Below are 25,111 nucleotides of genomic sequence, written 5' to 3'. Positions count from 1 at the left end.
TTGAACACAGATTTCAGTATTCAGATGACATAGCTTACCTACTCAGGCCAAATACCTCTGTGTAATATGGTGCTAGTCCATTCAGAGTAAAAAAAAAAGCTACCTAACCTGGATCCGAAAAATGCTATTTACCTATTGCACCTGTTAACTGATGAATGATACAGGACATCTTAAAACATAGCTCTAGCATGAGGATGAGCATCTATTTTCTTGTGAAGTTTAAAAGAAAGGATGAAGACCCAAACTACCAGCAGGCCGAAATAGCTCAGTTGGGAGAGCGTTAGACTGAAGATCTAAAGGTCCCTGGTTCAATCCCGGGTTTCGGCACAATTTCAACTTCTGCTTTTCATGTCACAAAAGCTGTTTGTGTTGTTGATCAGATTGATAAAAGGTTTTGATAAAGAAGAGCGTTGATTTAACTCCAATCAATTCAACATATTATTTACTTTCCGTCTTCCTTTCAAACTTGCTTCCACCTCTCTTGTATTCAACTATGCCTCATTTATTTGCAACTTCTTGCTTTATTTTAAAGTAAAGCTTTGCCTGCATCAGCCTCCAATTCCCCTTATACAAAACTGTCAGTAGTCAGATGACATAGCTTGTACACCCTGGCCATATAGGTCTGTGTTTCAGAGTATAAGTCAATTCAGAGTTTAGAAAAAAAAATTCTACCTACCTTGTCCCCTAAAAAGGATATTCACTCATCAGACCAAGTTACCTGCTGAATGATACTGGACACTTTAACACATAACTATAAACGAAAATAGAATGACCAGGTTCTGTATGTATCGTCTACAATTATTAATAATACATCAGGAGGCCACAGGGACTTGTTGGCTGAAATATCTCAGTTGGGAGATCGTTAGACTGAAGAGCTTAAGGTACCTGATTCAATCCTGACTTTCAGCACAGTGCGAGGGGATCCTACATTCTTGCAAAATATTTCTTGAAATCAGCTCTAGTTTTTTTTTCTTTATTTCTCAAAATATTTTATCAACTGATCAACAACATGATAACTTCAACAAAAAGTTGTCTTTCTGTCCTCCTTCTAAACTTGCTTCCACCTCTCTTGCCATCAACTTTGATGACGAATTTATCCCATTTTATACTTTTTTCAAAGTAAACTCTTGTCTGCATCAGCTTTCACTTCTCCTTGAACAAAGTTGTCAGTATTGAGATGACATAGCTTTCCTACTCAGGCGACATACGTCTGTGTAATACAGTGCTGGTCCACTCAGAGTTTTAAAAGAAAAACGACCTAACATTTATCCCAAAAACGCTACTCACCCATTTCACCAGTTAGCTGCTGAACAATGCAGGACACATTAAAACACAGCTCTAACCTCAGATTGAAAATCCAGGTTCTGCATCTCTGTTCTGGGATTGTTCAAAAAAAGAGGCTGAATACTATAGCTGCTGGCAGGCCGAAATAGCTCAGTTGGGAGAGTGTTAGACTGAAGATCTAAAGGTCCCTGGTTCGATCCCGGGTTTCGGCACATTTTGAACTTCTGCTTTGCATGCCACAAAGACTATTTTGAGTCAACTCATATTGACTTTGTTTATAATGATCAAAACCTTTTATCAAGATAATCGACAATACAATTAATTCAACATATTATTTACTTTCTGTCTTTCTTTCAAACTTGCTTCCACCTCTCTTGTATTCAACTTTGCCTCCTTTATTTCCCAATTCTTCCTTTAATTGAAAGTAAAGCTTTGCCTGCATCAGCCTCCAGTTCCCCTTATACAAAACTGTTAGTAGTCAGATGACCTAGTTTGCCTACCCTCGCCACATAGGTCTGTGTGTCTGAGTATAAGTCCATTCATAGTTTACAAACATCTTCTAACTAACTTGGCTCCTAAAAAGGAAATTCACCCATCAGACCAATTTAGCTGCTGAATAACATTGGACAATTTAACACATAACTGCACATGCAGATAGAATGACCAGGGTCTGCATTTATCTTTAACAATTATCAAAAATACAACAGAAAGCCAAAATGGCCAGCTGGATGAAATAGCTGAGTTGGGAGAGTGTTAGATTGAAAATCTAAAAGTCCCTTGTTCAATGCTGGGTTTCGGAAAAGTCTGAGAGGTTTCTTGCTTCTCACAAAATATTTCTTGGTATCAGCTCAAGTTTTTCTTTCTTTATTTATCAAAATATTTGATCAACTGATCCACAACATGATCAATTCAACATAGAATTGTCTTTCTGTCCTCCTTCTAAATTTGCTTCCACCTCTCTTGCATTCAGCTTCGACTACAAATGTTTCCTATTTCATGCTTTTTTGTAAAGTAAACTCTTGTCTGCATCAGCTTCCACTTCTCCTTGAACACAGATTTCAGTATTCAGATGACATAGCTTACCTACTCAGGCCAAATACCTCTGTGTAATATGGTGCTAGTCCATTCAGAGTAAAAAACAAAAGCTACCTAACCTGGATCCGAAAAATGCTATTTACCTATTGCACCCGTTAACTGGTGAATGATACAGGACATCTTAAAACATAGCTCTAGCATGAGGTTGAGCATCTATTTTCTTGGGAAGTTTAAAAGAAAGGATGAAGACCCAAACTACCAGCAGGCCGAAATAGCTCAGTTGGGAGAGCGTTAGACTGAAGATCTAAAGGTCCCTGGTTCAATCCCGGGTTTCGGCACAATTTCAACTTCTGCTTTTCATGTCACAAAAGCTGTTTGGAGTTAAATCAACGCTCTTCTTTATCAAAACCTTTTATCAATCTGATCAACAACACAATCAATTCAACATATTATTTACTTTCTGTCTTCCTTTCAAACTTGCTTCCACCTCTCTTGTATTCAACTATGCCTCATTTATTTGCAACTTCTTGCTTTATTTTAAAGTAAAGCTTTGCCTGCATCAGCCTCCAATTCCCCTTATACAAAACTGTCAGTAGTCAGATGACATAGCTTGTACACCCTGGCCATATAGGTCTGTGTTTCAGAGTATAAGTCAATTCAGAGTTTAGAAAAAAAAATTCTACCTACCTTGTCCCCTAAAAAGGATATTCACTCATCAGACCAAGTTACCTGCTGAATGATACTGGACACTTTAACACATAACTATAAACAAAAATAGAATGACCAGGTTCTGTATGTATCGTCTACAATTATTAATAATACATCAGGAGGCCACAGGGACTTGTTGGCTGAAATATCTCAGTTGGGAGATCGTTAGACTGAAGAGCTTAAGGTACCTGATTCAATCCTGACTTTCAGCACAGTGCGAGGGGATCCTACATTCTTGCAAAATATTTCTTGAAATCAGCTCTAGTTTTTTTTTCTTTATTTCTCAAAATATTTTATCAACTGATCAACAACATGATAACTTCAACAAAAAGTTGTCTTTCTGTCCTCCTTCTAAACTTGCTTCCACCTCTCTTGCCATCAACTTTGATGACGAATTTATCCCATTTTATACTTTTTTCAAAGTAAACTCTTGTCTGCATCAGCTTTCACTTCTCCTTGAACAAAGTTGTCAGTATTGAGATGATATAGCTTACCTACTCAGGCGACATACGTCTGTGTAATACAGTGCTGGTCCACTCAGAGTTTTAAAAGAAAAACGACCTAACATTTATCCCAAAAACGCTACTCACCCATTTCACCAGTTAGCTGCTGAACAATGCAGGACACATTAAAACACAGCTCTAACCTCAGATTGAAAATCCAGGTTCTGCATCTCTGTTCTGGGATTGTTCAAAAAAAGAGGCTGAATACTATAGCTGCTGGCAGGCCGAAATATCTCAGTTGGGAGAGTGTTAGACTGAAGATCTAAAGGTCCCTGGTTCAATCCCGGGTTTAGGCACATTTTGAACTTCTGCTTTGCATGCCACAAATGCTATTTGGAGTCAACTCATATTGACGTTGTTTATAATGATCAAAACCTTTTATCAAGCTGATCGATAAGACAACCATTTCAACATATTTTTTACATTCTGTCTTTCTGTCAAACTTGCTTCCACCTCTCTTGTATTCAACTTTACCTGCTTTATTTGCCAATTCTTCCTTTAATTGAAAGTAAAGCTTTGCCTACATCAGCCTCGAGTTCCCCTTATACAAAACTGTTAGTAGTCAGATGACCTAGTTTGCCTACCCTCGCCATATAGGTCTGTGTGTCTGAGTATAAGTCCATTCATAGTTTACAAACATCTTCTAACTAACTTGGCTCCTAAAAAGGAAATTCACCCATCAGACCAATTTAGCTGCTGAATAATATTGGACAATTTAACACATAACTGCACATGCAGATAGAATGACCAGGGTCTGCATTTATCTTTAACAATTATCAAAAATACAACAGAAAGCCAAAATGGCCAGCTGGATGAAATAGCTGAGTTGGGAGAGTGTTAGATTGAAAATCTAAAAGTCCCTTGTTCAATGCTGGGTTTCGGAAAAGTCTGAGAGGTTTCTTGCTTCTCACAAAATATTTCTTGGTATCAGCTCAAGTTTTTCTTTCTTTATTTATCAAAATATTTGATCAACTGATCGACAACAGGATCAATTCAACATAGAATTGTCTTTCTGTCCTCCTTCTAAATTTGCTTCCACCTCTCTTGCATTCAGCTTCGACTACAAATGTTTCCTATTTCATGCTTTTTTGTAAAGTAAACTCTTGTCTGCATCAGCTTCCACTTCTCCTTGAACACAGATTTCAGTATTCAGATGACATAGCTTACCTACTCAGGCCAAATACCTCTGTGTAATATGGTGCTAGTCCATTCAGAGTAAAAAAAAAAGCTACCTAACCTGGATCCGAAAAATGCTATTTACCTATTGCACCTGTTAACTGATGAATGATACAGGACATCTTAAAACATAGCTCTAGCATGAGGATGAGCATCTATTTTCTTGTGAAGTTTAAAAGAAAGGATGAAGACCCAAACTACCAGCAGGCCGAAATAGCTCAGTTGGGAGAGCGTTAGACTGAAGATCTAAAGGTCCCTGGTTCAATCCCGGGTTTCGGCACAATTTCAACTTCTGCTTTTCATGTCACAAAAGCTGTTTGTGTTGTTGATCAGATTGATAAAAGGTTTTGATAAAGAAGAGCGTTGATTTAACTCCAATCAATTCAACATATTATTTACTTTCCGTCTTCCTTTCAAACTTGCTTCCACCTCTCTTGTATTCAACTATGCCTCATTTATTTGCAACTTCTTGCTTTATTTTAAAGTAAAGCTTTGCCTGCATCAGCCTCCAATTCCCCTTATACAAAACTGTCAGTAGTCAGATGACATAGCTTGTACACCCTGGCCATATAGGTCTGTGTTTCAGAGTATAAGTCAATTCAGAGTTTAGAAAAAAAAATTCTACCTACCTTGTCCCCTAAAAAGGATATTCACTCATCAGACCAAGTTACCTGCTGAATGATACTGGACACTTTAACACATAACTATAAACGAAAATAGAATGACCAGGTTCTGTATGTATCGTCTACAATTATTAATAATACATCAGGAGGCCACAGGGACTTGTTGGCTGAAATATCTCAGTTGGGAGATCGTTAGACTGAAGAGCTTAAGGTACCTGATTCAATCCTGACTTTCAGCACAGTGCGAGGGGATCCTACATTCTTGCAAAATATTTCTTGAAATCAGCTCTAGTTTTTTTTTCTTTATTTCTCAAAATATTTTATCAACTGATCAACAACATGATAACTTCAACAAAAAGTTGTCTTTCTGTCCTCCTTCTAAACTTGCTTCCACCTCTCTTGCCATCAACTTTGATGACGAATTTATCCCATTTTATACTTTTTTCAAAGTAAACTCTTGTCTGCATCAGCTTTCACTTCTCCTTGAACAAAGTTGTCAGTATTGAGATGACATAGCTTTCCTACTCAGGCGACATACGTCTGTGTAATACAGTGCTGGTCCACTCAGAGTTTTAAAAGAAAAACGACCTAACATTTATCCCAAAAACGCTACTCACCCATTTCACCAGTTAGCTGCTGAACAATGCAGGACACATTAAAACACAGCTCTAACCTCAGATTGAAAATCCAGGTTCTGCATCTCTGTTCTGGGATTGTTCAAAAAAAGAGGCTGAATACTATAGCTGCTGGCAGGCCGAAATAGCTCAGTTGGGAGAGTGTTAGACTGAAGATCTAAAGGTCCCTGGTTCGATCCCGGGTTTCGGCACATTTTGAACTTCTGCTTTGCATGCCACAAAGACTATTTTGAGTCAACTCATATTGACTTTGTTTATAATGATCAAAACCTTTTATCAAGATAATCGACAATACAATTAATTCAACATATTATTTACTTTCTGTCTTTCTTTCAAACTTGCTTCCACCTCTCTTGTATTCAACTTTGCCTCCTTTATTTCCCAATTCTTCCTTTAATTGAAAGTAAAGCTTTGCCTGCATCAGCCTCCAGTTCCCCTTATACAAAACTGTTAGTAGTCAGATGACCTAGTTTGCCTACCCTCGCCACATAGGTCTGTGTGTCTGAGTATAAGTCCATTCATAGTTTACAAACATCTTCTAACTAACTTGGCTCCTAAAAAGGAAATTCACCCATCAGACCAATTTAGCTGCTGAATAACATTGGACAATTTAACACATAACTGCACATGCAGATAGAATGACCAGGGTCTGCATTTATCTTTAACAATTATCAAAAATACAACAGAAAGCCAAAATGGCCAGCTGGATGAAATAGCTGAGTTGGGAGAGTGTTAGATTGAAAATCTAAAAGTCCCTTGTTCAATGCTGGGTTTCGGAAAAGTCTGAGAGGTTTCTTGCTTCTCACAAAATATTTCTTGGTATCAGCTCAAGTTTTTCTTTCTTTATTTATCAAAATATTTGATCAACTGATCCACAACATGATCAATTCAACATAGAATTGTCTTTCTGTCCTCCTTCTAAATTTGCTTCCACCTCTCTTGCATTCAGCTTCGACTACAAATGTTTCCTATTTCATGCTTTTTTGTAAAGTAAACTCTTGTCTGCATCAGCTTCCACTTCTCCTTGAACACAGATTTCAGTATTCAGATGACATAGCTTACCTACTCAGGCCAAATACCTCTGTGTAATATGGTGCTAGTCCATTCAGAGTAAAAAACAAAAGCTACCTAACCTGGATCCGAAAAATGCTATTTACCTATTGCACCCGTTAACTGGTGAATGATACAGGACATCTTAAAACATAGCTCTAGCATGAGGTTGAGCATCTATTTTCTTGGGAAGTTTAAAAGAAAGGATGAAGACCCAAACTACCAGCAGGCCGAAATAGCTCAGTTGGGAGAGCGTTAGACTGAAGATCTAAAGGTCCCTGGTTCAATCCCGGGTTTCGGCACAATTTCAACTTCTGCTTTTCATGTCACAAAAGCTGTTTGGAGTTAAATCAACGCTCTTCTTTATCAAAACCTTTTATCAATCTGATCAACAACACAATCAATTCAACATATTATTTACTTTCTGTCTTCCTTTCAAACTTGCTTCCACCTCTCTTGTATTCAACTATGCCTCATTTATTTGCAACTTCTTGCTTTATTTTAAAGTAAAGCTTTGCCTGCATCAGCCTCCAATTCCCCTTATACAAAACTGTCAGTAGTCAGATGACATAGCTTGTACACCCTGGCCATATAGGTCTGTGTTTCAGAGTATAAGTCAATTCAGAGTTTAGAAAAAAAAATTCTACCTACCTTGTCCCCTAAAAAGGATATTCACTCATCAGACCAAGTTACCTGCTGAATGATACTGGACACTTTAACACATAACTATAAACAAAAATAGAATGACCAGGTTCTGTATGTATCGTCTACAATTATTAATAATACATCAGGAGGCCACAGGGACTTGTTGGCTGAAATATCTCAGTTGGGAGATCGTTAGACTGAAGAGCTTAAGGTACCTGATTCAATCCTGACTTTCAGCACAGTGCGAGGGGATCCTACATTCTTGCAAAATATTTCTTGAAATCAGCTCTAGTTTTTTTTTCTTTATTTCTCAAAATATTTTATCAACTGATCAACAACATGATAACTTCAACAAAAAGTTGTCTTTCTGTCCTCCTTCTAAACTTGCTTCCACCTCTCTTGCCATCAACTTTGATGACGAATTTATCCCATTTTATACTTTTTTCAAAGTAAACTCTTGTCTGCATCAGCTTTCACTTCTCCTTGAACAAAGTTGTCAGTATTGAGATGATATAGCTTACCTACTCAGGCGACATACGTCTGTGTAATACAGTGCTGGTCCACTCAGAGTTTTAAAAGAAAAACGACCTAACATTTATCCCAAAAACGCTACTCACCCATTTCACCAGTTAGCTGCTGAACAATGCAGGACACATTAAAACACAGCTCTAACCTCAGATTGAAAATCCAGGTTCTGCATCTCTGTTCTGGGATTGTTCAAAAAAAGAGGCTGAATACTATAGCTGCTGGCAGGCCGAAATATCTCAGTTGGGAGAGTGTTAGACTGAAGATCTAAAGGTCCCTGGTTCAATCCCGGGTTTAGGCACATTTTGAACTTCTGCTTTGCATGCCACAAATGCTATTTGGAGTCAACTCATATTGACGTTGTTTATAATGATCAAAACCTTTTATCAAGCTGATCGATAAGACAACCATTTCAACATATTTTTTACATTCTGTCTTTCTGTCAAACTTGCTTCCACCTCTCTTGTATTCAACTTTACCTGCTTTATTTGCCAATTCTTCCTTTAATTGAAAGTAAAGCTTTGCCTACATCAGCCTCGAGTTCCCCTTATACAAAACTGTTAGTAGTCAGATGACCTAGTTTGCCTACCCTCGCCATATAGGTCTGTGTGTCTGAGTATAAGTCCATTCATAGTTTACAAACATCTTCTAACTAACTTGGCTCCTAAAAAGGAAATTCACCCATCAGACCAATTTAGCTGCTGAATAATATTGGACAATTTAACACATAACTGCACATGCAGATAGAATGACCAGGGTCTGCATTTATCTTTAACAATTATCAAAAATACAACAGAAAGCCAAAATGGCCAGCTGGATGAAATAGCTGAGTTGGGAGAGTGTTAGATTGAAAATCTAAAAGTCCCTTGTTCAATGCTGGGTTTCGGAAAAGTCTGAGAGGTTTCTTGCTTCTCACAAAATATTTCTTGGTATCAGCTCAAGTTTTTCTTTCTTTATTTATCAAAATATTTGATCAACTGATCGACAACAGGATCAATTCAACATAGAATTGTCTTTCTGTCCTCCTTCTAAATTTGCTTCCACCTCTCTTGCATTCAGCTTCGACTACAAATGTTTCCTATTTCATGCTTTTTTGTAAAGTAAACTCTTGTCTGCATCAGCTTCCACTTCTCCTTGAACACAGATTTCAGTATTCAGATGACATAGCTTACCTACTCAGGCCAAATACCTCTGTGTAATATGGTGCTAGTCCATTCAGAGTAAAAAAAAAAGCTACCTAACCTGGATCCGAAAAATGCTATTTACCTATTGCACCTGTTAACTGATGAATGATACAGGACATCTTAAAACATAGCTCTAGCATGAGGATGAGCATCTATTTTCTTGGGAAGTTTAAAAGAAAGGATGAAGACCCAAACTACCAGCAGGCCGAAATAGCTCAGTTGGGAGAGCGTTAGACTGAAGATCTAAAGGTCCCTGGTTCAATCCCGGGTTTCGGCACAATTTCAACTTCTGCTTTTCATGTCACAAAAGCTGTTTAGAGTTAAATCAACGCTCTTCTTTATCAAAACCTTTTATCAATCTGATCAACAACACAATCAATTCAACATATTATTTACTTTCTGTCTTCCTTTCAAACTTGCTTCCACCTCTCTTGTATTCAACTACGCCTCATTTATTTGCAACTTCTTGCTTTATTTTAAAGTAAAGCTTTGCCTGCATCAGCCTCCAATTCCCATTATACAAAACTGTCAGTAGTCAGATGACATAGCTTGTACACCCTGGCCATATAGGTCTGTGTTTCAGAGTATAAGTCAATTCAGAGTTTAGAAAAAAAAATTCTACCTACATTGTCCCCTAAAAAGGATATTCACTCATCAGACCAAGTTACCTGCTGAATGATACTGGACACTTTAACACATAACTATAAACGAAAATAGAATGACCAGGTTCTGTATGTATCGTCTACAATTATTAATAATACATCAGGAGGCCACAGGGACTTGTTGGCTGAAATATCTCAGTTGGGAGATCGTTAGACTGAAGAGCTTAAGGTACCTGATTCAATCCTGACTTTCAGCACAGTGCGAGGGGATCCTACATTCTTGCAAAATATTTCTTGAAATCAGCTCTAGTTTTTTTTTCTTTATTTCTCAAAATATTTTATCAACTGATCAACAACATGATAACTTCAACAAAAAGTTGTCTTTCTGTCCTCCTTCTAAACTTGCTTCCACCTCTCTTGCCATCAGCTTTGATGACAAATTTATCCCATTTTATACTTTTTTCAAAGTAAACTCTTGTCTGCATCAGCTTTCACTTCTCCTTGAACAAAGTTGTCAGTATTGAGATGACATAGCTTACCTAATCAGGCGACATACGTCTGTGTAATACAGTGCTGGTCCACTTAGAGTTTTAAAAGAAAAACGACCTAACATTTATCCCAAAAACGCTACTCACCCATTTCACCAGTTAGCTGCTGAACAATGCAGGACACATTAAAACACAGCTCTAACCTCAGATTGAAAATCCAGGTTCTGCATCTCTGTTCTGGGATTGTTCAAAAAAAGAGGCTGAATACTATAGCTGCTGGCAGGCCGAAATAGCTCAGTTGGGAGAGCGTTAGACTAAAGATCTAAAGGTCCCTGGTTCGATCCCGGGTTTCGGCACGTTTTGAACTTCTGCTTTGCATGCCACAAAGACTATTTTGAGTCAACTCATATTGACTTTGTTTATAATGATCAAAACATTTTATCAAGATAATCGACAATACAATTAATTCAACATATTATTTACTTTCTGTCTTTCTTTCAAACTTGCTTCCACCTCTCTTGTATTCAACTTTGCCTCCTTTATTTCCCAATTCTTCCTTTAATTGAAAGTAAAGCTTTGCCTGCATCAGCCTCCAGTTCCCCTTATACAAAACTGTTAGTAGTCAGATGACCTAGCTTGCCGACCCTCGCCATATAGGTCTGTGTTTCTGAGTATAAGTCCATTCATAGTTTACAAACATCATCTAACTAACTTGGCTCCTAAAAAGGAAATTCACCCATCAGACCAATTTAGCTACTGAATAATACTGGACAATTTAACACATAACTGCACATGCAGATAGAGTGACCAGGTTCTGCATTTTTCTTTAACAATTATAAAAAATACAACAGAAAGCCAAAATTGCCAGCTGGATGAAATAGCTCAGTTGGGAGAGCAGTAGACTGAAGATCTAAAGGTCCCTGGTTCAATCCCGGGTTTAGGCACATTTTGAACTTCTGCTTTGCATGCCACAAATGCTATTTGGAGTCAACTCATATTGACGTTGTTTATAATGATCAAAACCTTTTATCAAGCTGATCGAAAAGACAACCATTTCAACATATTTTTTACATTCTCTCTTTCTGTCAAACTTGCTTCCACCTCTCTTGTATTCAACTTTACCTGCTTTATTTGCCAATTCTTCCTTTAATTGAAAGTAAAGCTTTGCCTGCATCAGCCTCGAGTTCCCCTTATACAAAACTGTTAGTAGTCAGATGACCTAGTTTGCCTACCCTCGCCATATAGGTCTGTGTCTCTGAGTATAAGTCCATTCATAGTTTACAAACATCTTCTAACTAACTTGGCTCCTAAAAAGGAAATTCACCCATCAGACCAATTTAGCTGCTGAATAATATTGGACAATTTAACACATAACTGCACATGCAGATAGAATGACCAGGGTCTGCATTTATCTTTAACAATTATCAAAAATACAACAGAAAGCCAAAATGGCCAGCTGGATGAAATAGCTCAGTTGGGAGAGTGTTAGATTGAAAATCTAAAAGTCCCTTGTTCAATGCTGGGTTTCGGAAAAGTCTGAGAGGTTTCTTGCTTCTCACAAAATATTTCTTGGTATCAGCTCAAGTTTTTCTTTCTTTATTTATCAAAATATTTGATCAACTGATCGACAACATGATCAATTCAACATAGAATTGTCTTTCTGTCCTCCTTCTAAATTTGCTTCCACCTCTCTTGCATTCAGCTTCGACTACAAATGTTTCCTATTTCATGCTTTTTTGTAAAGTAAACTCTTGTCTGCATCAGCTTCCACTTCTCCTTGAACACAGATTTCAGTATTCAGATGACATAGCTTACCTACTCAGGCCAAATACCTCTGTGTAATATGGTGCTAGTCCATTCAGAGTAAAAAACAAAAGCTACCTAACCTGGATCCGAAAAATGCTATTTACCTATTGCACCCGTTAACTGATGAATGATACAGGACATCTTAAAACATAGCTCTAGCATGAGGTTGATTATCTATTTTCTTGGGAAGTTTAAAAGAAAGGATGAAGACCCAAACTACCAGCAGGCCGAAATAGCTCAGTTGGGAGAGCGTTAGACTGAAGATCTAAAGGTCCCTGGTTCAATCCCGGGTTTTGGCACAATTTCAACTTCTGCTTTTCATGTCACAAAAGCTGTTTGGAGTTAAATCAACGCTCTTCTTTATCAAAACCTTTTATCAATCTGATCAACAACACAATCAATTCAACATATTATTTACTTTCTGTCTTCCTTTCAAACTTGCTTCCACCTCTCTTGTATTCAACTATGCCTCATTTATTTGCAACTTCTTGCTTTATTTTAAAGTAAAGCTTTGCCTGCATCAGCCTCCAATTCCCCTTATACAAAACTGTCAGTAGTCAGATGACATAGCTTGTACACCCTGGCCATATAGGTCTGTGTTTCAGAGTATAAGTCAATTCAGAGTTTAGGAAAAAAAAATTCTACCTACCTTGTCCCCTAAAAAGGATATTCACTCATCAGACCAAGTTACCTGCTGAATGATACTGGACACTTTAACACATAACTATAAACGAAAATAGAATGACCAGGTTCTGTATGTATCGTCTACAATTATTAATAATACATCAGGAGGCCACAGGGACTTGTTGGCTGAAATATCTCAGTTGGGAGATCGTTAGACTGAAGAGCTTAAGGTACCTGATTCAATCCTGACTTTCAGCACAGTGCGAGGGGATCCTACATTCTTGCAAAATATTTCTTGAAATCAGCTCTAGTTTTTTTTTTTTATTTCTCAAAATATTTTATCAACTGATCAACAACATGATAACTTCAACAAAAAGTTGTCTTTCTGTCCTCCTTCTAAACTTGCTTCCACCTCTCTTGCCATCAACTTTGATGACAAATTTATCCCATTTTATACTTTTTTCAAAGTAAACTCTTGTCTGCATCAGCTTTCACTTCTCCTTGAACAAAGTTGTCAGTATTGAGATGACATAGCTTACCTACTCAGGCGACATACGTCTGTGTAATACAGTGCTGGTCCACTTAGAGTTTTAAAAGAAAAACGACCTAACATTTATCCCAAAAACGCTACTCACCCTTTCACCAGTTAGCTGCTGAACAATGCAGGACACATTAAAACACAGCTCTAACCTCAGATTGAAAATCCAGGTTCTGCATCTCTGTTCTGGGATTGTTCAAAAAAAGAGGCTGAATACTATAGCTGCTGGCAGGCCGAAATAGCTCAGTTGGGAGAGCGTTAGACTGAAGATCTAAAGGTCCCTGGTTCGATCCCGGGTTTCGGCACATTTTGAACTTCTGCTTTGCATGCCACAAAGACTATTTTGAGTCAACTCATATTGACTTTGTTTATAATGATCAAAACCTTTTATCAAGATAATCGACAATACAATTAATTCAACATATTATTTACTTTCTGTCTTTCTTTCAAACTTGCTTCCACCTCTCTTGTATTCAACTTTGCCTCCTTTATTTCCCAATTCTTCCTTTAATTGAAAGTAAAGCTTTGCCTGCATCAGCCTCCAGTTCCCCTTATACAAAACTGTTAGTAGTAAGATGACCTAGCTTGCCGACCCTCGCCATATAGGTCTGTGTTTCTGAGTATAAGTCCATTCATAGTTTACAAACATCATCTAACTAACTTGGCTCCTAAAAAGGAAATTCACCCATCAGACCAATTTAGCTACTGAATAATACTGGACAATTTAACACATAACTGCACATGCAGATAGAGTGACCAGGTTCTGCATTTTTCTTTAACAATTATAAAAAATACAACAGAAAGCCAAAATTGCCAGCTGGATGAAATAGCTCAGTTGGTAGAGCAGTAGACTGAAGATCTAAAGGTCCCTGGTTCAATCCCGGGTTTAGGCACATTTTGAACTTCTGCTTTGCATGCCACAAATGCTATTTGGAGTCAACTCATATTGACGTTGTTTATAATGATCAAAACCATTTATCAAGCTGATCGATAAGACAACCATTTCAACATATTTTTTACATTCTGTCTTTCTGTCAAACTTGCTTCCACCTCTCTTGTATTCAACTTTACCTGCTTTATTTGCCAATTCTTCCTTTAATTGAAAGTAAAGCTTTGCCTGCATCAGCCTCGAGTTCCCCTTATACAAAACTGTTAGTAGTCAGATGACCTAGTTTGCCTACCCTCGCCATATAGGTCTGTGTGTCTGAGTATAAGTCCATTCATAGTTTACAAACATCTTCTAACTAACTTGGCTCCTAAAAAGGAAATTCACCCATCAGACCAATTTAGCTGCTGAATAATATTGGACAATTTAACACATAACTGCACATGCAGATAGAATGACCAGGGTCTGCATTTATCTTTAACAATTATCAAAAATACAACAGAAAGCCAAAATGGCCAGCTGGATGAAATAGCTCAGTTGGGAGAGTGTTAGATTGAAAATCTAAAAGTCCCTTGTTCAATGCTGGGTTTCGGAAAAGTCTGAGAGGTTTCTTGCTTCTCACAAAATATTTCTTGGTATCAGCTCAAGTTTTTCTTTCTTTATTTATCAAAATATTTGATCAACTGATCGACAACATGATCAATTCAACATAGAATTGTCTTTCTGTCCTCCTTCTAAATTTGCTTCCACCTCTCTTGCATTCAGCTTCGACTACAAATGTTTCCTATTTCATGCTTTTTTGTAAAGTAAACTCTTGTCTGCATCAGCTTCCACTTCTCCTTGAACACAGATTTCAGTATTCAGATGACATAGCTTACCTACTCAGGCCAAATACCTCTGTGTAATATGGTGCTAGTCCATTCAGAGTAAAAAACAAAAGCTACCTAACCTGGATCCGAAAAATGCTATTTACCTATTGCACCCGTTAACTGGTGAATGATACAGGACATCTTAAAACATAGCTCTAGCATGAGGTTGAGCATCTATTTTCTTGTGAAGTTTAAAAAAAAAGGATGAAGCCCCAAACTACCAGCAGGCCGAAATAGATCAGTTGGGAGAGCGTTAGACTGAAGATCTAAAGGTCCCTGGTTCAATCCCGGGTTTCGGCACAATTTCAACTTCTGCTTTTCATGTCACAAAAGCTGTTTGGAGTTAAATCAACGCTCTTCTTTATCAAAACCTTTTATCAATCTGATCAACAACACAATCAATTCAACATATTATTTACTTTCTGTCTTCCTTTCAAACTTGCTTCCACCTCTCTTGTATTCAACTATGCCTCATTTATTTGCAACTTCTTGCTTTATTTTAAAGTAAAGCTTTGCCTGCATCAGCCTCCAGTTCCCCTTATACAAAACTGTCAGTAGTCAGATGACATAGCTTGTACACCCTGGCCATATAGGTCTGTGTTTCAGAGTATAAGTCAATTCAGAGTTTAGAAAAAAAAATTCTACCTACCTTGTCCCCTAAAAAGGATATTCACTCATCAGACCAAGTTACCTGCTGAATGATACTGGACACTTTAACACATAACTATAAACGAAAATAGAATGACCAGGTTCTGTATGTATCGTCTACAATTATTAATAATACATCAGGAGGCCACAGGGACTTGTTGGCTGAAATATCTCAGTTGGGAGATCGTTAGACTGAAGAGCTTAAGGTACCTGATTCAATCCTGACTTTCAGCACAGTGCGAGGGGATCCTACATTCTTGCAAAATATTTCTTGAAATCAGCTCTAGTTTTTTTTTTTTATTTCTCAAAATATTTTATCAACTGATCAACAACATGATAACTTCAACAAAAATTTGTCTTTCTGTCCTCCTTCTAAACTTGCTTCCACCTCTCTTGCCATCAACTTTGATGACGAATTTATCCCATTTTATACTTTTTTCAAAGTAAACTCTTGTCTGCATCAGCTTTCACTTCTCCTTGAACAAAGTTGTCAGTATTGAGATGACATAGCTTACCTACTCAGGCGACATACGTCTGTGTAATACAGTGCTGGTCCACTTAGAGTTTTAAAAGAAAAACGACCTAACATTTATCCCAAAAACGCTACTCACCCTTTCACCAGTTAGCTGCTGAACAATGCAGGACACATTAAAACACAGCTCTAACCTCAGATTGAAAATCCAGGTTCTGCATCTCTGTTCTGGGATTGTTCAAAAAAAGAGGCTGAATACTATAGCTGCTGGCAGGCCGAAATAGCTCAGTTGGGAGAGCGTTAGACTGAAGATCTAAAGGTCCCTGGTTCGATCCCGGGTTTCGGCACATTTTGAACTTCTGCTTTGCATGCCACAAAGACTATTTTGAATCAACTCATATTGACTTTGTTTATAATGATCAAAACCTTTTATCAAGATAATCGACAATACAATTAATTCAACATATTATTTACTTTCTGTCTTTCTTTCAAACTTGCTTCCACCTCTCTTGTATTCAACTTTGCCTCCTTTATTTCCCAATTCTTCCTTTAATTGAAAGTAAAGCTTTGCCTGCATCAGCCTCCAGTTCCCCTTATACAAAACTGTTAGTAGTCAGATGACCTAGCTTGCCGACCCTCGCCATATAGGTCTGTGTTTCTGAGTATAAGTCCATTCATAGTTTACAAACATCATCTAACTAACTTGGCTCCTAAAAAGGAAATTCACCCATCAGACCAATTTAGCTACTGAATAATACTGGACAATTTAACACATAACTGCACATGCAGATAGAGTGACCAGGTTCTGCATTTTTCTTTAACAATTATAAAAAATACAACAGAAAGCCAAAATTGCCAGCTGGATGAAATAGCTCAGTTGGGAGAGCAGTAGACTGAAGATCTAAAGGTCCCTGGTTCAATCCCGGGTTTAGGCACATTTTGAACTTCTGCTTTGCATGCCACAAATGCTATTTGGAGTCAACTCATATTGACGTTGTTTATAATGATCAAAACCTTTTATCAAGCTGATCGATAAGACAACCATTTCAACATATTTTTTACATTCTGTCTTTCTGTCAAACTTGCTTCCACCTCTCTTGTATTCAACTTTACCTGCTTTATTTGCCAATTCTTCCTTTAATTGAAAGTAAAGCTTTGCCTGCATCAGCCTCGAGTTCCCCTTATACAAAACTGTTAGTAGTCAGATGACCTAGTTTGCCTACCCTCGCCATATAGGTCTGTGTGTCTGAGTATAAGTCCATTCATAGTTTACAAACATCTTCTAACTAACTTGGCTCCTAAAAAGGAAATTCACCCATCAGACCAATTTAGCTGCTGAATAATATTGTACAATTTAACACATAACTGCACATGCAGATAGAATGACCAGGGTCTGCATTTATCTTTAACAATTATCAAAAATACAACAGAAAGCCAAAATGGCCAGCTGGATGAAATAGCTCAGTTGGGAGAGTGTTAGATTGAAAATCTAAAAGTCCCTTGTTCAATGCTGGGTTTCGGAAAAGTCTGAGAGGTTTCTTGCTTCTCACAAAATATTTCTTGGTATCAGCTCAAGTTTTTCTTTCTTTATTTATCAAAATATTTGATCAACTGATCGACAACATGATCAATTCAACATAGAATTGTCTTTCTGTCCTCCTTCTAAATTTGCTTCCACCTCTCTTGCATTCAGCTTCGACTACAAATGTTTCCTATTTCATGCTTTTTTGTAAAGTAAACTCTTGTCTGCATCAGCTTCCACTTCTCCTTGAACACAGATTTCAGTATTCAGATGACATAGCTTACCTACTCAGGCCAAATACCTCTGTGTAATATGGTGCTAGTCCATTCAGAGTAAAAAACAAAAGCTACCTAACCTGGATCCGAAAAATGCTATTTACCTATTGCACCCGTTAAGTGATGAATGATACAGGACATCTTAAAACATAGCTCTAGCATGAGGTTGAGCATCTATTTTCTTGGGAAGTTTAAAAGAAAGGATGAAGACCCAAACTACCAGCAGGCCGAAATAGCTCAGTTGGGAGAGCGTTAGACTGAAGATCAAAAGGTCCCTGGTTCAATCCCGGGTTTCGGCACAATTTCAACTTCTGCTTTTCATGTCACAAAAGCTGTTTGGAGTTAAATCAACGCTCTTCTTTATCAAAACCTTTTATCAATCTGATCAACAACACAATCAATTCAACATATTATTTACTTTCCGTCTTCCTTTCAAACTTGCTTCCACCTCTCTTGTATTCAACTATGCCTCATTTATTTGCAACTTCTTGCTTTATTTTAAAGTAAAGCTTTGCCTGCATCAGCCTCCAATTCCCCTTATACAAAACTGTCAGTAGTCAGATGACATAGCTTGTACACCCTGGCCATATAGGTCTGTGTTTCAGAGTATAAGTCAATTCAGAGTTTAGAAAAAAAAATTCTACCTACCTTGTCCCCTAAAAAGGATATTCACTCATCAGACCAAGTTACCTGCTGAATGATACTGGACACTTTAACACATAACTATAAACGAAAATAGAATGACCAGGTTCTGTATGTATCGTCTACAATTATTAATAATACATCAGGAGGCCACAGGGACTTGTTGGCTGAAATATCTCAGTTGGGAGATCGTTAGACTGAAGAGCTTAAGGTACCTGATTCAATCCTGACTTTCAGCACAGTGCGAGGGGATCCTACATTCTTGCAAAATATTTCTTGAAATCAGCTCTAGTTTTTTTTTCTTTATTTCTCAAAATATTTTATCAACTGATCAACAACATGATAACTTCAACAAAAAGTTGTCTTTCTGTCCTCCTTCTAAACTTGCTTCCACCTCTCTTGCCATCAACTTTGATGACGAATTTATCCCATTTTATACTTTTTTCAAAGTAAACTCTTGTCTGCATCAGCTTTCACTTCTCCTTGAACAAAGTTGTCAGTATTGAGATGACATAGCTTACCTACTCAGGCGACATACGTCTGTGTAATACAGTGCTGGTCCACTCAGAGTTTTAAAAGAAAAACGACCTAACATTTATCCCAAAAACGCTACTCACCCATTTCACCAGTTAGCTGCTGAACAATGCAGGACACATTAAAACACAGCTCTAACCTCAGATTGAAAATCCAGGTTCTGCATCTCTGTTCTGGGATTGTTCAAAAAAAGAGGCTGAATACTATAGCTGCTGGCAGGCCGAAATAGCTCAGTTGGGAGAGTGTTAGACTGAAGATCTAAAGGTCCCTGGTTCGATCCCGGGTTTCGGCACATTTTGAACTTCTGCTTTGAACGCGACACATTCTATTTTGAGTCAACTCATATTGACTTTGTTTATAATGATCAAAACCTTTTATCAAGATAATCGACAATACAATTAATTCAACATATTATTTACTTTCTGTCTTTCTTTCAAACTTGCTTCCACCTCTCTTGTATTCAACTTTGCCTCCTTTATTTCCCAATTCTTCCTTTAATTGAAAGTAAAGCTTTGCCTGCATCAGCCTCCAGTTCCCCTTATACAAAACTGTTAGTAGTCAGATGACCTAGCTTGCCGACCCTCGCCATATAGGTCTGTGTTTCTGAGTATAAGTCCATTCATAGTTTACAAACATCATCTAACTAACTTGGCTCCTAAAAAGGAAATTCACCCATCAGACCAATTTAGCTACTGAATAATACTGGACAATTTAACACATAACTGCACATGCAGATAGAGTGACCAGGTTCTGCATTTATCTTTAACAATTATAAAAAATACAACAGAAAGCCAAAATTGCCAGCTGGATGAAATAGCTCAGTTGGGAGAGCAGTAGACTGAAGATCTAAAGGTCCCTGGTTCAATCCCGGGTTTAGGCACATTTTGAACTTATGCTTTGCATGCCACAAATGCTATTTGGAGTCAACTCATATTGACGTTGTTTATAATGATCAAAACCTTTTATCAAGCTGATCGAAAAGACAACCATTTCAACATATTTTTTACATTCTGTCTTTCTGTCAAACTTGCTTCCACCTCTCTTGTATTCAAATTTACCTGCTTTATTTGCCAATTCTTCCTTTAATTGAAAGTAAAGCTTTGCCTGCATCAGCCTCGAGTCCCCCTTATACAAAACTGTTAGTAGTCAGATGACCTAGTTTGCCTACCCTCGCCATATAGGTCTGTGTGTCTGAGTATAAGTCCATTCATAGTTTACAAACATCTTCTAACTAACTTGGCTCCTAAAAAGGAAATTCACCCATCAGACCAATTTAGCTGCTGAATAATATTGTACAATTTAACACATAACTGCACATGCAGATAGAATGACCAGGGTCTGCATTTATCTTTAACAATTATCAAAAATACAACAGAAAGCCAAAATGGCCAGCTGGATGAAATAGCTCAGTTGGGAGAGTGTTAGATTGAAAATCTAAAAGTCCCTTGTTCAATGCTGGGTTTCGGAAAAGTCTGAGAGGTTTCTTGCTTCTCACAAAATATTTCTTGGTATCAGCTCAAGTTTTTCTTTCTTTATTTATCAAAATATTTGATCAACTGATCGACAACATGATCAATTCAACATAGAATTGTCTTTCTGTCCTCCTTCTAAATTTGCTTCCACCTCTCTTGCATTCAGCTTCGACTACAAATGTTTCCTATTTCATGCTTTTTTGTAAAGTAAACTCTTGTCTGCATCAGCTTCCACTTCTCCTTGAACACAGATTTCAGTATTCAGATGACATAGCTTACCTACTCAGGCCAAATACCTCTGTGTAATATGGTGCTAGTCCATTCAGAGTAAAAAACAAAAGCTACCTAACCTGGATCCGAAAAATGCTATTTACCTATTGCACCCGTTAAGTGATGAATGATACAGGACATCTTAAAACATAGCTCTAGCATGAGGTTGAGCATCTATTTTCTTGGGAAGTTTAAAAGAAAGGATGAAGACCCAAACTACCAGCAGGCCGAAATAGCTCAGTTGGGAGAGCGTTAGACTGAAGATCTAAAGGTCCCTGGTTCAATCCCGGGTTTCGGCACAATTTCAACTTCTGCTTTTCATGTCACAAAAGCTGTTTGGAGTTAAATCAACGCTCTTCTTTATCAAAACCTTTTATCAATCTGATCAACAACACAATCAATTCAACATATTATTTACTTTCCGTCTTCCTTTCAAACTTGCTTCCACCTCTCTTGTATTCAACTATGCCTCATTTATTTGCAACTTCTTGCTTTATTTTAAAGTAAAGCTTTGCCTGCATCAGCCTCCAATTCCCCTTATACAAAACTGTCAGTAGTCAGATGACATAGCTTGTACACCCTGGCCATATAGGTCTGTGTTTCAGAGTATAAGTCAATTCAGAGTTTAGAAAAAAAAATTCTACCTACCTTGTCCCCTAAAAAGGATATTCACTCATCAGACCAAGTTACCTGCTGAATGATACTGGACACTTTAACACATAACTATAAACGAAAATAGAATGACCAGGTTCTGTATGTATCGTCTACAATTATTAATAATACATCAGGAGGCCACAGGGACTTGTTGGCTGAAATATCTCAGTTGGGAGATCGTTAGACTGAAGAGCTTAAGGTACCTGATTCAATCCTGACTTTCAGCACAGTGCGAGGGGATCCTACATTCTTGCAAAATATTTCTTGAAATCAGCTCTAGTTTTTTTTTCTTTATTTCTCAAAATATTTTATCAACTGATCAACAACATGATAACTTCAACAAAAAGTTGTCTTTCTGTCCTCCTTCTAAACTTGCTTCCACCTCTCTTGCCATCAACTTTGATGACGAATTTATCCCATTTTATACTTTTTTCAAAGTAAACTCTTGTCTGCATCAGCTTTCACTTCTCCTTGAACAAAGTTGTCAGTATTGAGATGACATAGCTTACCTACTCAGGCGACATACGTCTGTGTAATACAGTGCTGGTCCACTCAGAGTTTTAAAAGAAAAACGACCTAACATTTATCCCAAAAACGCTACTCACCCATTTCACCAGTTAGCTGCTGAACAATGCAGGACACATTAAAACACAGCTCTAACCTCAGATTGAAAATCCAGGTTCTGCATCTCTGTTCTGGGATTGTTCAAAAAAAGAGGCTGAATACTATAGCTGCTGGCAGGCCGAAATAGCTCAGTTGGGAGAGTGTTAGACTGAAGATCTAAAGATCCCGGGTTTCGGCACATTTTGAACTTCTGCTTTGCATGCCACAAAGACTATTTTGAGTCAACTCATATTGACTTTGTTTATAATGATCAAAACCTTTTATCAAGATAATCGACAATACAATTAATTCAACATATTATTTACTTTCTGTCTTTCTTTCAAACTTGCTTCCACCTCTCTTGTATTCAACTTTGCCTCCTTTATTTCCCAATTCTTCCTTTAATTGAAAGTAAAGCTTTGCCTGCATCAGCCTCCAGTTCCCCTTATACAAAACTGTTAGTAGTCAGATGACCTAGCTTGCCGACCCTCGCCATATAGGTCTGTGTTTCTGAGTATAAGTCCATTCATAGTTTACAAACATCATCTAACTAACTTGGCTCCTAAAAAGGAAATTCACCCATCAGACCAATTTAGCTACTGAATAATACTGGACAATTTAACACATAACTGCACATGCAGATAGAGTGACCAGGTTCTGCATTTATCTTTAACAATTATAAAAAATACAACAGAAAGCCAAAATTGCCAGCTGGATGAAATAGCTCAGTTGGGAGAGCAGTAGACTGAAGATCTAAAGGTCCCTGGTTCAATCCCGGGTTTAGGCACATTTTGAACTTATGCTTTGCATGCCACAAATGCTATTTGGAGTCAACTCATATTGACGTTGTTTATAATGATCAAAACCTTTTATCAAGCTGATCGAAAAGACAACCATTTCAACATATTTTTTACATTCTGTCTTTCTGTCAAACTTGCTTCCACCTCTCTTGTATTCAAATTTACCTGCTTTATTTGCCAATTCTTCCTTTAATTGAAAGTAAAGCTTTGCCTGCATCAGCCTCGAGTTCCCCTTATACAAAACTGTTAGTAGTCAGATGACCTAGTTTGCCTACCCTCGCCACATAGGTCTGTGTGTCTGAGTATAAGTCCATTCATAGTTTACAAACATCTTCTAACTAACTTGGCTCCTAAAAAGGAAATTCACCCATCAGACCAATTTAGCTGCTGAATAACATTGGACAATTTAACACATAACTGCACATGCAGATAGAATGACCAGGGTCTGCATTTATCTTTAACAATTATCAAAAATACAACAGAAAGCCAAAATGGCCAGCTGGATGAAATAGCTGAGTTGGGAGAGTGTTAGATTGAAAATCTAAAAGTCCCTTGTTCAATGCTGGGTTTCGGAAAAGTCTGAGAGGTTTCTTGCTTCTCACAAAATATTTCTTGGTATCAGCTCAAGTTTTTCTTTCTTTATTTATCAAAATATTTGATCAACTGATCGACAACATGATCAATTCAACATAGAATTGTCTTTCTGTCCTCCTTCTAAATTTGCTTCCACCTCTCTTGCATTCAGCTTCGACTACAAATGTTTCCTATTTCATGCTTTTTTGTAAAGTAAACTCTTGTCTGCATCAGCTTCCACTTCTCCTTGAACACAGATTTCAGTATTCAGATGACATAGCTTACCTACTCAGGCCAAATACCTCTGTGTAATATGGTGCTAGTCCATTCAGAGTAAAAAAAAAAGCTACCTAACCTGGATCCGAAAAATGCTATTTACCTATTGCACCCGTTAACTGATGAATGATACAGGACATCTTAAAACATAGCTCTAGCATGAGGTTGAGCATCTATTTTCTTGGGAAGTTTAAAAGAAAGGATGAAGACCCAAACTACCAGCAGGCCGAAATAGCTCAGTTGGGAGAGCGTTAGACTGAAGATCTAAAGGTCCCTGGTTCTATCCCGGGTTTCGGCACAATTTCAACTTCTGCTTTTCATGTCACAAAAGCTGTTTGTGTTGTTGATCAGATTGATAAAAGGTTTTGATAAAGAAGAGCGTTGATTTAACTCCAATCAATTCAACATATTATTTACTTTCTGTCTTCCTTTCAAACTTGCTTCCACCTCTCTTGTATTCAACTATGCCTCATTTATTTGCAACTTCTTGCTTTATTTTAAAGTAAAGCTTTGCCTGCATCAGCCTCCAATTCCCCTTATACAAAACTGTCAGTAGTCAGATGACATAGCTTGTACACCCTGGCCATATAGGTCTGTGTTTCAGAGTATAAGTCAATTCAGAGTTTAGAAAAAAAAATTCTACCTACATTGTCCCCTAAAAAGGATATTCACTCATCAGACCAAGTTACCTGCTGAATGATACTGGACACTTTAACACATAACTATAAACGAAAATAGAATGACCAGGTTCTGTATGTATCGTCTACAATTATTAATAATACATCAGGAGGCCACAGGGACTTGTTGGCTGAAATATCTCAGTTGGGAGATCGTTAGACTGAAGAGCTTAAGGTACCTGATTCAATCCTGACTTTCAGCACAGTGCGAGGGGATCCTACATTCTTGCAAAATATTTCTTGAAATCAGCTCTAGTTTTTTTTTTTTATTTCTCAAAATATTTTATCAACTGATCAACAACATGATAACTTCAACAAAAAGTTGTCTTTCTGTCCTCCTTCTAAACTTGCTTCCACCTCTCTTGCCATCAGCTTTGATGACGAATTTATCCCATTTTATACTTTTTTCAAAGTAAACTCTTGTCTGCATCAGCTTTCACTTCTCCTTGAACAAAGTTGTCAGTATTGAGATGACATAGCTTACCTACTCAGGCGACATACGTCTGTGTAAT

General features: G+C 37.5%; 13 non-coding genes across 13 annotated transcripts; all 13 read left to right on the top strand.

Annotated features, from left to right (window-relative positions):
• The first annotated feature begins 254 nt into the window (after positions 1 to 254).
• TRNAF-GAA (transfer RNA phenylalanine (anticodon GAA)) lies at positions 255 to 327 on the top strand. Its single transcript has one exon. It is a non-coding gene; the product is annotated as a tRNA-Phe (tRNA).
• A 1,096-nt stretch (positions 328 to 1,423) lies between these two features.
• Positions 1,424 to 1,496, top strand: TRNAF-GAA (transfer RNA phenylalanine (anticodon GAA)). The gene has a single exon. It is a non-coding gene; the product is annotated as a tRNA-Phe (tRNA).
• Positions 1,497 to 2,584: 1,088 nt separating this feature from the next.
• Positions 2,585 to 2,657, top strand: TRNAF-GAA (transfer RNA phenylalanine (anticodon GAA)). Its single transcript has one exon. It is a non-coding gene; the product is annotated as a tRNA-Phe (tRNA).
• A 2,256-nt stretch (positions 2,658 to 4,913) lies between these two features.
• TRNAF-GAA (transfer RNA phenylalanine (anticodon GAA)) lies at positions 4,914 to 4,986 on the top strand. The gene has a single exon. It is a non-coding gene; the product is annotated as a tRNA-Phe (tRNA).
• Positions 4,987 to 6,082: 1,096 nt separating this feature from the next.
• TRNAF-GAA (transfer RNA phenylalanine (anticodon GAA)) lies at positions 6,083 to 6,155 on the top strand. Its single transcript has one exon. It is a non-coding gene; the product is annotated as a tRNA-Phe (tRNA).
• Positions 6,156 to 7,243: 1,088 nt separating this feature from the next.
• TRNAF-GAA (transfer RNA phenylalanine (anticodon GAA)) lies at positions 7,244 to 7,316 on the top strand. Its single transcript has one exon. It is a non-coding gene; the product is annotated as a tRNA-Phe (tRNA).
• A 2,256-nt stretch (positions 7,317 to 9,572) lies between these two features.
• On the top strand, positions 9,573 to 9,645 carry TRNAF-GAA (transfer RNA phenylalanine (anticodon GAA)). Its single transcript has one exon. It is a non-coding gene; the product is annotated as a tRNA-Phe (tRNA).
• Positions 9,646 to 10,741: 1,096 nt separating this feature from the next.
• Positions 10,742 to 10,814, top strand: TRNAF-AAA (transfer RNA phenylalanine (anticodon AAA)). The gene has a single exon. It is a non-coding gene; the product is annotated as a tRNA-Phe (tRNA).
• A 1,676-nt stretch (positions 10,815 to 12,490) lies between these two features.
• TRNAF-GAA (transfer RNA phenylalanine (anticodon GAA)) lies at positions 12,491 to 12,563 on the top strand. The gene has a single exon. It is a non-coding gene; the product is annotated as a tRNA-Phe (tRNA).
• Positions 12,564 to 13,658: 1,095 nt separating this feature from the next.
• On the top strand, positions 13,659 to 13,731 carry TRNAF-GAA (transfer RNA phenylalanine (anticodon GAA)). The gene has a single exon. It is a non-coding gene; the product is annotated as a tRNA-Phe (tRNA).
• A 2,844-nt stretch (positions 13,732 to 16,575) lies between these two features.
• On the top strand, positions 16,576 to 16,648 carry TRNAF-GAA (transfer RNA phenylalanine (anticodon GAA)). The gene has a single exon. It is a non-coding gene; the product is annotated as a tRNA-Phe (tRNA).
• A 2,845-nt stretch (positions 16,649 to 19,493) lies between these two features.
• Positions 19,494 to 19,566, top strand: TRNAF-GAA (transfer RNA phenylalanine (anticodon GAA)). The gene has a single exon. It is a non-coding gene; the product is annotated as a tRNA-Phe (tRNA).
• Positions 19,567 to 21,242: 1,676 nt separating this feature from the next.
• On the top strand, positions 21,243 to 21,315 carry TRNAF-GAA (transfer RNA phenylalanine (anticodon GAA)). Its single transcript has one exon. It is a non-coding gene; the product is annotated as a tRNA-Phe (tRNA).
• Positions 21,316 to 25,111: the final 3,796 nt, after the last annotated feature.

Source organism: Triturus cristatus, chromosome 8 (genome assembly GCF_964204655.1).
Source record: "Triturus cristatus chromosome 8, aTriCri1.1, whole genome shotgun sequence".
In the NCBI taxonomy this organism is placed as follows: domain Eukaryota; kingdom Metazoa; phylum Chordata; class Amphibia; order Caudata; family Salamandridae; genus Triturus; species Triturus cristatus.
This window is presented reverse-complemented; position numbering and strand designations above follow the sequence as displayed.